We start from the raw sequence: 13,470 nt of genomic DNA, 5'->3' as shown, positions 1-13,470 counted from the left end.
AAATATGTTAGGGGAACTACACAGTGTTCCAAATTTATCCAATTTAGCGAACCTGAGATAGCCGTAAGCAAACCTACAACTTATTTTCAATTAATGCGCGATTTCGGCTTGTCGTACTTTTTTTTAAATAATTTCGTTATCTCGGACAAACCTCGTCTATTCCAAAGATATATGGAATAATAAAATGTTTTTGAACAATTTGAATTTGTATCCAAAATATCCTTTGCAATTTTTATTCTTTATTGTCAATGATGTTGTATTGTTTTTGAATTAAGGAATAAATACGGAAGTACTTACTAAAAAAATTTAAAAATATCCATTGAAATCCATTAATTAACAAAAATTCATTCAAAATTAAAAATATTGAAGGATACTATTTTTTAAGTATTTTTGATATGTCCCGAATGGATAATTGAAAAAAAGTTATACTTAACGTTGTTTCGAATGCTTCTTTGAATTGATACCCACACTTATTTACTGCTATTCTCTTCTCCCAATAATGCATAGAGCCCCTACCATATATCAATATTTTGTGAAAACTTTCCAAATTATATTATAATTTATGAACCTTTGGAAAAAATCCCGACTACCTGGTAAACACCAAAACACGCAATTTTACTAAATACTCAGCGTTAAATCTGTAGGGAGTATAGCACATCTAATACAGATGTAAGGTGAGTAAATTAGTCTAATGTATAACTATGGTAAAAGGGAGTAATCATTGAAGCTTATTCGTCTTTTGCCAACAATAGGAAGATCATCATCATCACCCTAGAAGTTACGATTCGCCTCCACGTCACTCAGTCTTTAACTTTTCTTTTAACATGTAGGAGGGGTCCATTAAATTATATACAAATATGGACTAAAAGGTAAAGATATATTATTTTTATAAGTATTTATTTTCAATAAAATATTTATTTCTAAGCCTTCCCGTAATGAAACAATACTCAATAATATTTGAAGTTGATTGAAGGCCCGTTATGATAACATTAGTTTGGCCTCAAGTTACCCTCTAATTTCCTGTGTGGTGAAACCACTTCGTCTCTCCATTAAACGATCATCGCTATCATTGTGGATGGCTCTGGATTCTAAGTTTCCCAAACATCCAAAGACATCGATGTAGCACCACACTGAACGGTAACTTTAACATATGCAAAGATTATTCATCCACGATTCGAGGGGAGAGTTTCCAGTGCCCCAATATGTTTACTGAAGGCGGTGAGCAATTTCGGTATTTTCGCAGATCAAAATCAAACCACATTAAAGCGGTGGATGCGGTGCAATTTAAATCTCTTTTGTGCCATAACGGGCAGTTATGGTCAAGAATAATATAGGCCACTAAATTTAGGTAAATGAATTAATTTAATGATATAAACTGGGCAGTGAATGAACATATTAATATTAAATAATTGTTGAAAATAGATGGAATTTCTATGTTAATTATAATGTAAGCTCCTCATAAAACCCTTTTCCCATTCGGAGTCGGCTTAAAACTGTAGGTCTCCATTTGTGGAACAACATCAAGGCGCACGTCACGAATAGAAGGAGGAGCGCAACCAAACTCCCAAAAAGGGTGTAAGTAACAAAAATAATAAAATAAAATAACTTATTTGAATATAATATTTAACGAGTTTTCTTTTTTGTAAGGTATTTATGTTAAATAAACTTGTACTTGGCAGTTCTGCATCCTTTTCTACACTACTTTACCGTCTTCGATAACAATCCGAAATTTTTGCACCCTTCCTTCATTCGTTTTTCTTTTTGCTTACTCAGCATTACCGACTGCGAGAATAATGTTTTCTCTCTCATTCCTTGCCATTAATTTCAGTAGTGCAGTGTGATTTTTCTTGTGTGTGGTAATGATGAAAATTTTGTAATTTTTTAGAAAAAATATAGAAAATTTAGTCAAATTAGTAGGAAATATGTGCTAAACTATAAAACCAATGAAACGTGTCTGTATGCAAACTGGAGTAAATGTGTAATAGCTTATGTGTATCTTGAATATTAATTTGAAAAATTCTAATTGAGAAAATTGAATACACCGCAGAAAAAATGAATGAGAAAAGAGGCTGGAGAAGGTGTGAGGTGCAAATTTTGATTGCAAAGCAAAGATTTTCAAGCTGCTCCTATAAAATTGTGGAAATTTTGTCTGTTAAAATTTGTATTGTTTCTGGGCAATGGTTTTTTGGGAATATTTCGATTACACGATTAAATTTGCTGCCTATTGGTTTTGGAAGTGTAGCGGCTTTTAAAATGAGTGATATCGGTTCAGTAAAGGTGAATTACGAGCTCCCGTTGAGTGTGTGTAACATCATGCACCTGAATTGGTTAAATGAAAAGTCGATGTTTTGATATTAATGGAAAAGTTGTCCATTCAATTGCAAATTTGCCAATTTAACCTCATATTGGCAAAATGTGTAGACCAAGGTTTCCAAAAATTGATCAAAATTAAAAGAAAAATAAAGTTTGCAAGTGGTTAGAGTTGACTTCATAAATGAGTGTCTAATTTGAAAAGATTTGGTAAAATTAGTGAATTCGGTAAATTCGGGTGCAGTGGAAGTTTTCTTTCTCAGATTTTTTTTCTTTTGATTGGACCTCGCCCGTCAAATATACATCGTCGGTCGGATCGCCTGGCATGTGTGTATTCGCTTCGTCGGTATCGTAGTTTATATGTGTGCTGCTCCACGGTGTCGGCTAGGCAGTTAGGTGGTTCTTTATCCGATAAGACACAAGTGCGAATGAGATAGCTATACGATTTTTCAACAGATCGGCTGCGCACCGTCGGTCTCTTGTGCGAACTTGTGTCATAAAAGTAAACGAAACGTCACGCAATTTTGTTTTTTTGCTTATATTTCTTTAGTCTCTTTTGAACTATCTCTTTCCAATTGGATACGGCCCAATCGTCAAAAAGTGTGAAGTAAATTTTTAACAATTTTTGCGAAATTGTTAAAAGAGAGAAAAAATGAAGAAAAAACAAAAAAGGTAAACAAAGATCTGCGCAACCAGTGAATCTTCGCGTGGCCGCGAAGTTACTGAGAAGATAGAGGTAGATAATAGAGCGCACTCTGATACAGGTGCCATCGAGGAAACCTAAAATTTGTCCATAAAAATTCAAATTTATAGCTCAGCCTTCTAACTCTCAACAAGTGCGCTTAAATTAAAGAAATTTGATACCATGACTTTGTTGTTCAATTTACACATACACTTTAATATGTAAATACATCTCCCACCTCCAGCCTCTACATTTCGCATCTCAAAGCAATGGTGTACATTTAAATTTGTTATTAAAGCTTTATGCTTTCGTTAAAGGCTGAATGTCCCAATTTCTGCAGTCTGGCGAAAGAAAGAATTAGAAGAAATTTCATAATTTGAAAAACGAAAAGTGGTGTATGGGCATGTAGACAGGAGAATAATTCTCAAAAGTTAAAGGCTAACAAAAAGAATTTTGTGGCTTGTGGGTAAAAGTGAAGACAACGCGAAGTTATTAAAGACGGCAACAGAAAGAAAAGTTATAAATATAGGAAAAAGAGAAATTGCAGCAAAAGTGGCCGTAGCGGAAAAATGTTCCTTATATTCTAGATACGAGCTCAAGCACTACATACATCAATGCTTGAACATATGAATGGATGATCGATGCAATTTACGCAACATATGCACCAAACGGAAACGTTAACATACATACATAGATACACAGTAGAAACTAATTACGTTTGTGCCCAGCGCCAAAGAACAGCAAATGCAGCAACGCTAGCTCGTCAAATAGCAATATCTACCACAGTTCTGCAGGGATTCAAAAAAAAGGATTAATTTTAAGCAAACAAGTAACCAACCCACAAGAAAACGAGATACAAAAACAACATTTGCCTAATGATAATGTTTTCGAAAAAAGCAACTACAAAAAAGTACCAAGATTTAACACGAGTTTCCTTACGTTTCTAAACTTTTCAACACCAAACTACTTTAACTGGTAAGTAGAAAATACAAATAATTCGCTGCAAGAAACGCATGTTAAACTAATTTTATTTAAATTTGGTTTTACGAACAAGAACATAAAAAAGTTATTGCTATATTGGTTTTTAGCGTAGTTGTTGCCGGTTAAGCCATCGGCTTGCAATTATAAATTCAACTTTAGTGGTTTTCATGGGTAGACCGACACTCGCTCAGAGCCAGAAGTGTATGAGTGTAAATACTTTAACCCTCCGTTGAACACCTTTTTATAAGGCACACAGGTCTGCCCTTTTTCGTCCTGTTCGAACTTACTACCTGGAAGTGCAAGTCATAAGCTCTAATAGAAATAAGTTAAACGGAGTTAATGGAGAGTTAAAGCCCAGTTCTCTTGAACCCTTTTAAAAGCATGACTATGCAGTTCGTTGTACTGCGGAAGGTTCCACTACCTTCATTACAGTAAAGCCCATAACATATATTGTGGAGGTTTCGTCATGCACTGGAACCACTAATGAGATGTTGATTTATTTCCATACATCGTCGCATCCTTCTACACTAAGCCCCAATAGAATTTTTTAATTACTTGAGACATCAAGCTAAATACACGTACATATGTATGTACATACGTACGGCGGCGTCATTATACAGAGCGTTAGCTTAGCAGTATCTGAAATATCGTTAAATATTTTAACCGTTTTTTAAACAAAGATTCCAATCTTCTTAACATCATGTTTTAATTTTGACGGCTACCACAGAAATAATTTTATTGTTCTCCACTATTTTCACATTCGAAGAGAGCATTGTCCTATGTTCAGTCGTCAGAGGAACGATCCCGTTTTCTATTTGTTATGGGTACTTTTATTTAATGTTTTCAAATTAAACAAATAATTGAATTTTTTATAATAACTGAAAAACTACGCGGAAATAAGCGCTACCTTAACGACTTATTCGGAAATTTAGAGACAACAGCAGGGAGAGTTGAGCTCGTGGTCAGCCACAAAAAATTTACGAATATGGTGTTGTCTAGAAGCACTGAGAGAAGAAGGCCGCAAAACATAACATTGATTTAATCCAATTTTGAAGGTGTTGATAAATCCGAGTATTTGGGGGTCCTAATCACAACGACAACCGCGATAAAGAGTGCATTCAGGACCGAATAATTGCTGTAAATAAAACATACTTTTTCCATAAGCACCTATTTAAATCGAAACTACTATCTAGGATTTGCAAACTGAGTATAAATAAAACAATAATAATAAGTCCCGTTGCTACATGTGGCTCGAAAGTGTGGTGCATGTGAACCAACGAAAAGTTTCTCCAATTTAAACATTGTCAAATTCGTGAAAACGTAAAGGTTAAGGTGGATTGGATATGTTCGCGTGCTCAAAAACTAATAATGCAGCACAAATCTATGCTAACGAAAAGTAAAGGTCGCCCGAATAAGAAGACCTACCAACGCTCGAAGTAACCAACTGGAAATATCTAGCAAGAGACAGAGGAATATCGTAGTGGAGGCTTGATTCCACCCTGCTTTGTAACGCTAAATGATGATGATGTTATAAAAATTTAATTATTTATTTTTTTCAAAGGTTTAACTTTGTATAATTTGAAAACACAATGCATAGCTTACTGAAATAATTTTACTCTCTATCAACATTCTATAAAGTTGAGCAAAAAACATGTAATTATTCTTTGATAGGACACAATAGTTTCATACGATTTCACCACCACGGAAAATATGTAAATATGAAATGAAATTAAAAATTGGGAGGTTTTAACTTCGACATTAATGTCTTTTGTGCCCTGTACTCATCACTTATCGCTTCCAAACCCAGCTTCCTCAATAACAATAAAAAGTATCTAACTTGTACATAATAGCTTAGGTGGCGTTAATACTGTACACTGGACAGGGTTAGTTAAACAGGTTAAACTCCCACTTATCCAGAATCGACCCCGACATACTAAACATATGTCCGGCATGTGAAGGCACCCCCCACGACACTAACCACCTCTTCACATGCCCCATCAAACCCACTCATCTAACACCGCTCTGCCTCTGGACCCAACCTGTCGAAACAGCTAGTTTCCTGGGCCTACCGTTAGATGAGCTAGACGAAGACCACCGGTGATTACACTACACTGATAGGGCAAAGTTACTGCTACAACAACAACGGGGGCGGTAATTCGGAATTATTTCAGGAATTAAGTGCAACTATTACGGATTGACAATTAGACTAAATTCTCATAATTTGAGCGGATTAGGAAATTTTCGATTGCAACATTGCCGAAAAATGACTGTTAATATCTATTGTGAATGAAAAATAATGAAACTTTTGAAGAGAAGAACAAGAAAGACTGGATGCAATACTAGTTTGCACTAACAAGTTGAAATTACATTAATTGTTTTGAAAATTCAGAGGAGTTTAAGACATTGCAATTTAAGATTTTTTTTACATACATAAATAATTATTTCTTAGTATCAGCGCAGCTAATACGCGTACAATAAGCAAATCAGGTGGCCACTAATCCGCGTAACAACCGTTTGTCACACTAAAATTTTAATCAGAACTAACTGCGCTGGTAATCCCTATTAACGCCGCCGTCTATCTAGGCTATAAGAGTGTAATTTGAAAACGGCTGTATTTGAAGATTCACTTCTCTGGAAATGACAGTTGTCTAGCGTCGTGAGTCGTTCCGCTTTCTTATTGTTCTCTTCATTTAGAAACTTCTCAAAATAAGGAGAGTCACATTTATGTATACTCCACCCATCTTCTTTTTATCTTATCAGCTGAACCCTATATATTTCCTTTGTCAGTAAATGTTTTTTGTCTGTTGCATTGTACATTTCTGAATTTTTCAGTCAACATTTTCGTGCGTGGTCAACAAAGGCATTTTTTGAAGATTTTTTTATGATGATTACCGAACGTTTTTTGAGATTGCTGTACGCTCTTATTCTTTTTTTTTTTTTTGTTTTGTTATGATTTTTAATTTTTACCAATATCTCCAAATTGTACTTTCAAGGTATTCCATTGAATTACTATTACCTTCTTTCAGATGTTGTGTAACCTCTGTATCAACTCAATTGCAAAGTAATCTAATTAAAGAACTCATAATTTATCTAAAAATAATCTAACTGCAGTAACCGCTGACCTATGAAAATTCTTCTCTCAGTAGATCAAAATAAACAAGCGCTAATGTCAAATGGATTACTCATTCTGATAAAAGGAAAGTCATAGACATATATACACATAGACATATGTCTGTATATACTTTTGTGTTCATCCTTAACGATCAACCAATTCACCAACCGAAATCAAATATTGTTCTGAAAAGAATTTAACTTGTTTTTGTATTCGACACAATGGTTCAGTTGATGGGGTGTTGGTTTTTTGTGACTAACACACGTTCACTTATCTTAATTTTGTCTATATTAAATCAACGAAAAGCACAATATAACTATGCGCCAAACACCAGAAGGCAAGTGAGTTTCAAGTGATCGCTTGTAGTGAGCGCGAAGACGCTTCCTTACACACACATACACACACACACGCATGCACGCGCACCCATCTGATTAGGCGATCAACTACGGGGTGTTTACGAAGCCGCAGAGTACTGCACATCTGCTACCTTTACTTAGGGTTTATGATAATTTATTGTATACATATATATAATATAATAATAATATTTGTCATATGTGTAAGTGTAAAAATAACAAAATCAACAATAACAAGAATACGAAGTCGAAGTCGACAGCGGCGCCAACCTAGATATTAATAATAAGAAAATTATCTTTCGTTGCCAGCGCAAAAAACCTTAATTTAATAACAGTGCATGTTGGGTTGGGGTAGTGAAAGCGCATAAGGCGGTCAGAATGTCACGGTGGTATAATAGAAAGAAAATATTTTTCGCGCAAGTATTCTTCAAAGAAATTGTGGAAAAAAATATTAGGAAGTAGGGATTTTTGATTTATGGTAATTAAGGCATATAGGTAATTCCACTGCTACAGTCCTTGCATTGAATCAAAAGCCAATGAAAAGACGTGACGATCGCTAAAAGTTTTGGGCATTTATTATTATTAAATCTAATTCTTTAATCATGGAATCGCATATAATAAAAATGCTTTAAGCCCCAATGGGACCACCACCCAAATTAAAACACTGAAAGTGTAACGCGGCCTTAAACTCTCATTGAAAAACAGCTCTGTAGTTTAAACTTAGTTTAAGTTTAACTACGATTAAGTAAATTTAGTTCAACGAGAATTTTAACTAGTGCTGAAAACCCGGTCTCTAAACATCAAGTCTTACTTTCTTTTATGGCTAAACTTCAGCCTAACAGCCTTAATCTAATTTATCTCCTCGTTAGTCCGTTGGGGGGGCTCTTTTTGATCTACGTACATATCTCCATCTCGTTCTAGAAGTGATATATCGACTGTGTGCCATAGACCATGAAAATGTATGTATTAGGTTGTTCAATAAGTTTTTGAAGTCATTAGGGGCCGAATCTGGTGAATACAATTCAAACTTTGATTCATGGATTTTGGCCATCGTCAAAATGCTCTTGTAAAACGGTGCATTGTCCTGATTTTTTCATTTGCAAACTGGGTCTTTTCCCACGAATATTTTCCTTCATCTGGCCTACAAGCTGGTTAGAATAATATTCAGAATTTATTATTTTACCAGTTTGCAAGTAATCGACCAACAAAATTCGTTTCGCGTCGTGAAGAAAAAAACTGATGCTAACACGTTCTTGTCTGATTCCTGAACACGAACTCGTTTCGGATCCAGGTTCACACCCTTTTTAAACCTCTTGTTTTGATTGAGGATCATAGAGATAGACCCAAGTCGCATCAATTGTGACACAATCAAATTTATCCTTTCGAAAACACTCTACATAATGCAGAGAAAATCGCATTCGAATGTGTTTTTTCTACTATTTATGCACGTTCAACATTCGTTCATAAATTTCCTTTACTTTTAAACCTTCAAAAAATACAAGTTCAATCACTGCACTATATATATATTGTATTATATATATATATATATATATATATATAATAGGCGCGTACGCCCTTTTTGGGTGTTTGGCCGAGCTCCTCTTTCTATTTGTGGTATGCGTGTTGATGTTGTTCCACAAATGAAGGGACCTACAGTTTCAAGCCGACTCCGAACGGCAGATATTTTTTTTTATGAGGAGCTTTTTCATGGCAGAAATACACTCGGAGGTTTGCCATTGCCTGCCAAGGGGCGACCGCTATTAGAAAAATGTTTTTCTTAATTTTGGTGTTTCACCGAGATTCGAACCTACGTTCTCTCTGTGAATTCCGAATGGTAGTCACGCACCAACCCATTCGGCTACGGTGGCCGCCAATCACTGCCTATACCTGAGAATTTCCATTGTAGAAAATCGAAATCGATCGTCGATACTAAATGGCTTGTAAACAAAAAATGAATTGACAGATTGAAATGAAACTTCACATAAACAAAAATGTAGGCTAGTAGCAACGCCCTCTCTTACCGGACCGCTAAACTTATTGAGCAACCTAGTAATTGTATAACAGATCTTCGAATTTTAATTACAATGTCTATTTCCGGTTTATTATCCAATATAAGTTTGAAGTATTCAAATTTATTTGGTGGTTTTATAAGACTTTTGATGCCTCTTCTGGGCATTTGTTCCGCTACATAACTACAGTATCGTCCATGAATGTTGGAGCTAACACATTTATATTTATGGGGATATAAGATGTAAACAAAAACGAACTAATAATATTAACATATGATTTGGGAAATGTTGAAAATCGGATGATCCTCTGAAAAATTCAAAAGGTTTATAGTCTTCAGAACCGTATTAGTTTATTCGAGGTTAGTTTAGCTTATCTTAGCCGAGTAACACGAGTAACTTAGCTGGTATAATAAAGTGAAAGCGTCTGAAAAATTTGCCCCTGTTTTTGGTGACAACCCTTGCGGTTTTTATCATGTAAGAAGTCCAACTTATAAAAACTAGAGTTGGTTCTTGCACAAGAAATTCGTTTTTATATGGAATAAGGTGCCGTCAATTTTAAAAAACTCGAATAACATACAAATTTTAACTTGGAAAACATTTTAAATATTGAAAAAAATTGGTGCCGTTATTTATGCTCGCCACTGTATATGGTTGTTAACACGGGACATAACTTTTGCAAAAGAAAAAGTTGCAGCGTTCAAATGGTCATGGACGCCAATTTATCAACTAGAGAGCGTTTTAAATTTGTGGCCACCAACTCGAAACTTCGATAGTCATTTAATAATTTCCAACGTTACCCCTGATAAGAAAAACTCTCTTTGAACGATAGCTTTTTAAAAGTTATTCTTATGACTTTTTGGCTATTTATTCTTTAAAATTGACATCACAGTAAATATGGGTTGACGCCCAATCTTTGTAAATACAAGCAATAACTTGCCTCAGTTACCAGAGAATGATCCATAATGATATTATTCGTTTATAAATTGATTTTCCTTTCGGGGAGCGACAAAAAAATTATTCAAATCTACGATTGACTTTATCAAAAAATATGAGATTTCCTTAAGCGCCCGCTACTCATTCAATAAATATCGGGATATTTTGATCGTAATACTGGGTCATGATATTCATTGACCGTGTACGGGGAAATATTGATTGGTCATCGTGATCTGGAGCGCAAAATATTAAAAAAAATGTACATCTGGATGACAAATATTGCGAGATTTATTGAACGCATAGCGTTCGCCTGAGGTATTTTGTGATAGGGATCACGCGCACGATCCATTAAAAGTTCAGTAAATATGGCGATACCGGATCTGGATCGCGTTCAGTTAATATTGAACGTGTAGCAAGCGACTTAGACTTTTTTCATTGTTGCACTTTGTATTTACGTACTTTCGGAGAAATACGAATTATGTGAAAATCACAAGTGTATGCTAAATTTGCCAATGTTGATTTCTTTATGTTCTAATATCTTTGAAGACTGTCTTTGAAGCGTTTTTCTCGTACAAATCGCGTATCGCATTTTCTTGGCCAGTCAATAACTAAGCACACTTTTCACACATCCGAAGAGAGAGTGGGCTCTCATGCATACCCCCGCAGCGCACTCATGGCATTGGACATGGTGGTAATGCATTACCGTTAATTAGATTTGAACTGAAAATAAAAACGAAAGCGTACACTTTTTTACATGGATACAGTATGTTAACTATTTGATCTGAACCACTCGTATTACATATACATACATACTTATAGGTATGTGTGTATGAGCCATTAAGACAAATTTTTGTGTCGAATTTGGTTTTTAAAAACGTTAGAATGCAAATGATATACAAGCGGAGAGACGCATGTAATCAATTATAATAGAATTTGTTGGTTTTTTTTGTTGTAACAGCAGACAACAACACAACACCCACTTTATTCGGTCCCCGGCCACTCTGTAGACGAGGGAAATTAAAGAGCGGATGAGTGTGCAAGGAAAGGCTCTGAGCTTGGACTTCAGTGAATGGTAGAGGACATAAGCATTCGTCTAAACGAACTGTACACTTGAGCGTAATCACGGAAACCAATAGAAGGTGGTCTCTGACTACGAACTGCAAGGTATCCAAGGCGTTCTGGCCAAAACTGAATCTTAAAAGGACAAAATGTCTGCTTGGATTCAACAGATCGACTACCAGCGTCCTCACAGGTATTATGACTATTGGCACCCTAGCCAATAGAATGGGTGTACCTCACAATGACTTCTGCAGGAGCTGTGGAGATGAAGAAGAAATTGAGTCAGTACAACAACTCCTCTGTGAATGCCCTGCACTTCAAAGAAGCCGTGCCAAATATCTTGGCGATTATTTCTTTGAAGACTTGGGAAATTTGTAAAACGTCTCATTGGATGGACCAGTTACTTTCTTAAAAAGATCTAAGTGGTTTAAGCAACTTAGTTAGAGGATAGAAATTAAATGCAGGTATCTCAATGGGGCTAAGGGCCACCGAGTGTCTTACCTTATACAAGCAACCTTGCTAACTTAACCTAACAGCAGCCACATCCCCCATAGTGGTACATTCCTGACGTGGCAATTCTTGGGTGGTAATATGTTCGAGTTTTCCAGTTAAAGTAGAACCGATTAAGCAACCAGTGAAAGTTATAGTGTTCTTCTACCAGTCTGAGAATCCTCTGGCATCCATTCTCTACGGACCGGCAAATCTGTTTCGTTTAGCTTGCTTGTGAGATGCTCATTTGAGCAGGTAAATTCTGTGTCGTATGGTAGCAATTGCTTCCTGCGTCCGAACTATGGAATTTTTTTGACAAAGCTTTCAATAAATGTTCGGAAAATATGTTTACCTTTCTCAAATAGTCCATCTGCTCGGAAACGTAGAGCCAAGAAGCGCCCAAACTGCTTTATTAGACAATTTCGTCCAGTTCGTTGTATAATTTCGTATTGACTTTGGTATTTCGTTAACAAGATCCGAGGATAGAAAGATTTCGTTTTTCACTGCATCGTCTACTATCTCGTTCCCTTCAATTCTCTTATGGCCTGGAGCCCAAGCCAGCACATGAGCCTTGATCGACTATCATTTCTGAAAAGCTTTCGTCACTAAAACTCTTGAAATTGCAGGAGTAAATTAGTGAAGCATTTTTATAACTTTTTTCGTAGAAATCCCAGTTTTGTCGAGCTTATTTTCTTTAAAACAATTCGTGTATTGTGCTTTATTAGAATGCACAAATATTTGCACAATTTATATTTCGAATGCAATTTTCTACCACTGGCAGCCTCTGCTTACTTTGCAGTGGCACGCAATGTTAACCCAATTTTCGAACCTTCATCATTCCACAAAAAAAAATACCACGTAACGTGTTCAAATAGTTGAGGTACTGTATGCACTCAAATGTCTGTAAGTGTATATTTACACATACATAGGTATATGCCACAAATTGCGTACTCAAATGTAATTTCCAATACATTCGAAATAATGTTTTAAAAAAAGTAGATAGGTGGGTAAACAATCCTATTGGTATCAGTTCAACGTGCGCCTCCTAAAATTAGCCACAATAGCAGTAGCAGTAGTGGTAGCCTCGAAAATAGAATTCTTCAAATAAATCTGAATTCATGTGTTATGTGCTTCGTTGCAACCTCCGAAGAAATCAATGTCGAGCTTCAGTATGCAATAGGAAACAAACTCAATTTGTTATTGGATACGGATTAGAAAATACTTTGGAAAATATTTTAATGCCCAAATTCACAAAGCTTGCCGTTTTGTTACAAAAACTTATTTTTCCAGTTTTTTAGATACTTATTGGGCCTCCAACAACGGAATAAACGATATAGGTATGAGTTACATGGATTTCGTAAAAATTACTCTTCTACTGATCATTTTTTCAACTTTTGACACAGTTCCACGTAATATGATTTTTTTTATAAACTAGCACGTATCGTCCTATGCAGCCATATAATTGAGATTATAAATCGTATATATTCCAATACTAAAAATCCGGTCCGCTGTAACGGAGCTCTTTCTGACCCTTTCCTCGTT

General features: G+C 35.6%; 1 protein-coding gene across 9 annotated transcripts in view; it reads left to right on the top strand.

Moving 5' to 3' along the window:
- Nucleotides 1–1,812: 1,812 nt before the first annotated feature.
- The window catches only part of LOC128868559 (G protein alpha q subunit), a 30,996-nt gene continuing 19,338 nt past the window's right edge, over nucleotides 1,813–13,470 (top strand). For 2 of the 9 annotated variants that reach the window (XM_054110782.1, XM_054110789.1), the window contains exons 1-2: nucleotides 1,826–1,978; nucleotides 3,310–3,967. The gene's annotated coding sequence lies outside the window, so the exon portion shown is untranslated. Of the gene's footprint in view, nucleotides 1,979–2,996; nucleotides 3,968–13,470 lie in introns of those variants that run through there. The other 7 variants (XM_054110788.1, XM_054110784.1, XM_054110783.1 and 4 more) reach the window with 7 other exon arrangements.

This window comes from Anastrepha ludens, chromosome 6 (genome assembly GCF_028408465.1).
Source record: "Anastrepha ludens isolate Willacy chromosome 6, idAnaLude1.1, whole genome shotgun sequence".
Lineage (NCBI taxonomy): Eukaryota > Metazoa > Arthropoda > Insecta > Diptera > Tephritidae > Anastrepha > Anastrepha ludens.
The sequence above is the reverse complement of the archived record's forward strand: the minus strand, read 5'-3'. Positions and strand labels throughout refer to the sequence as shown.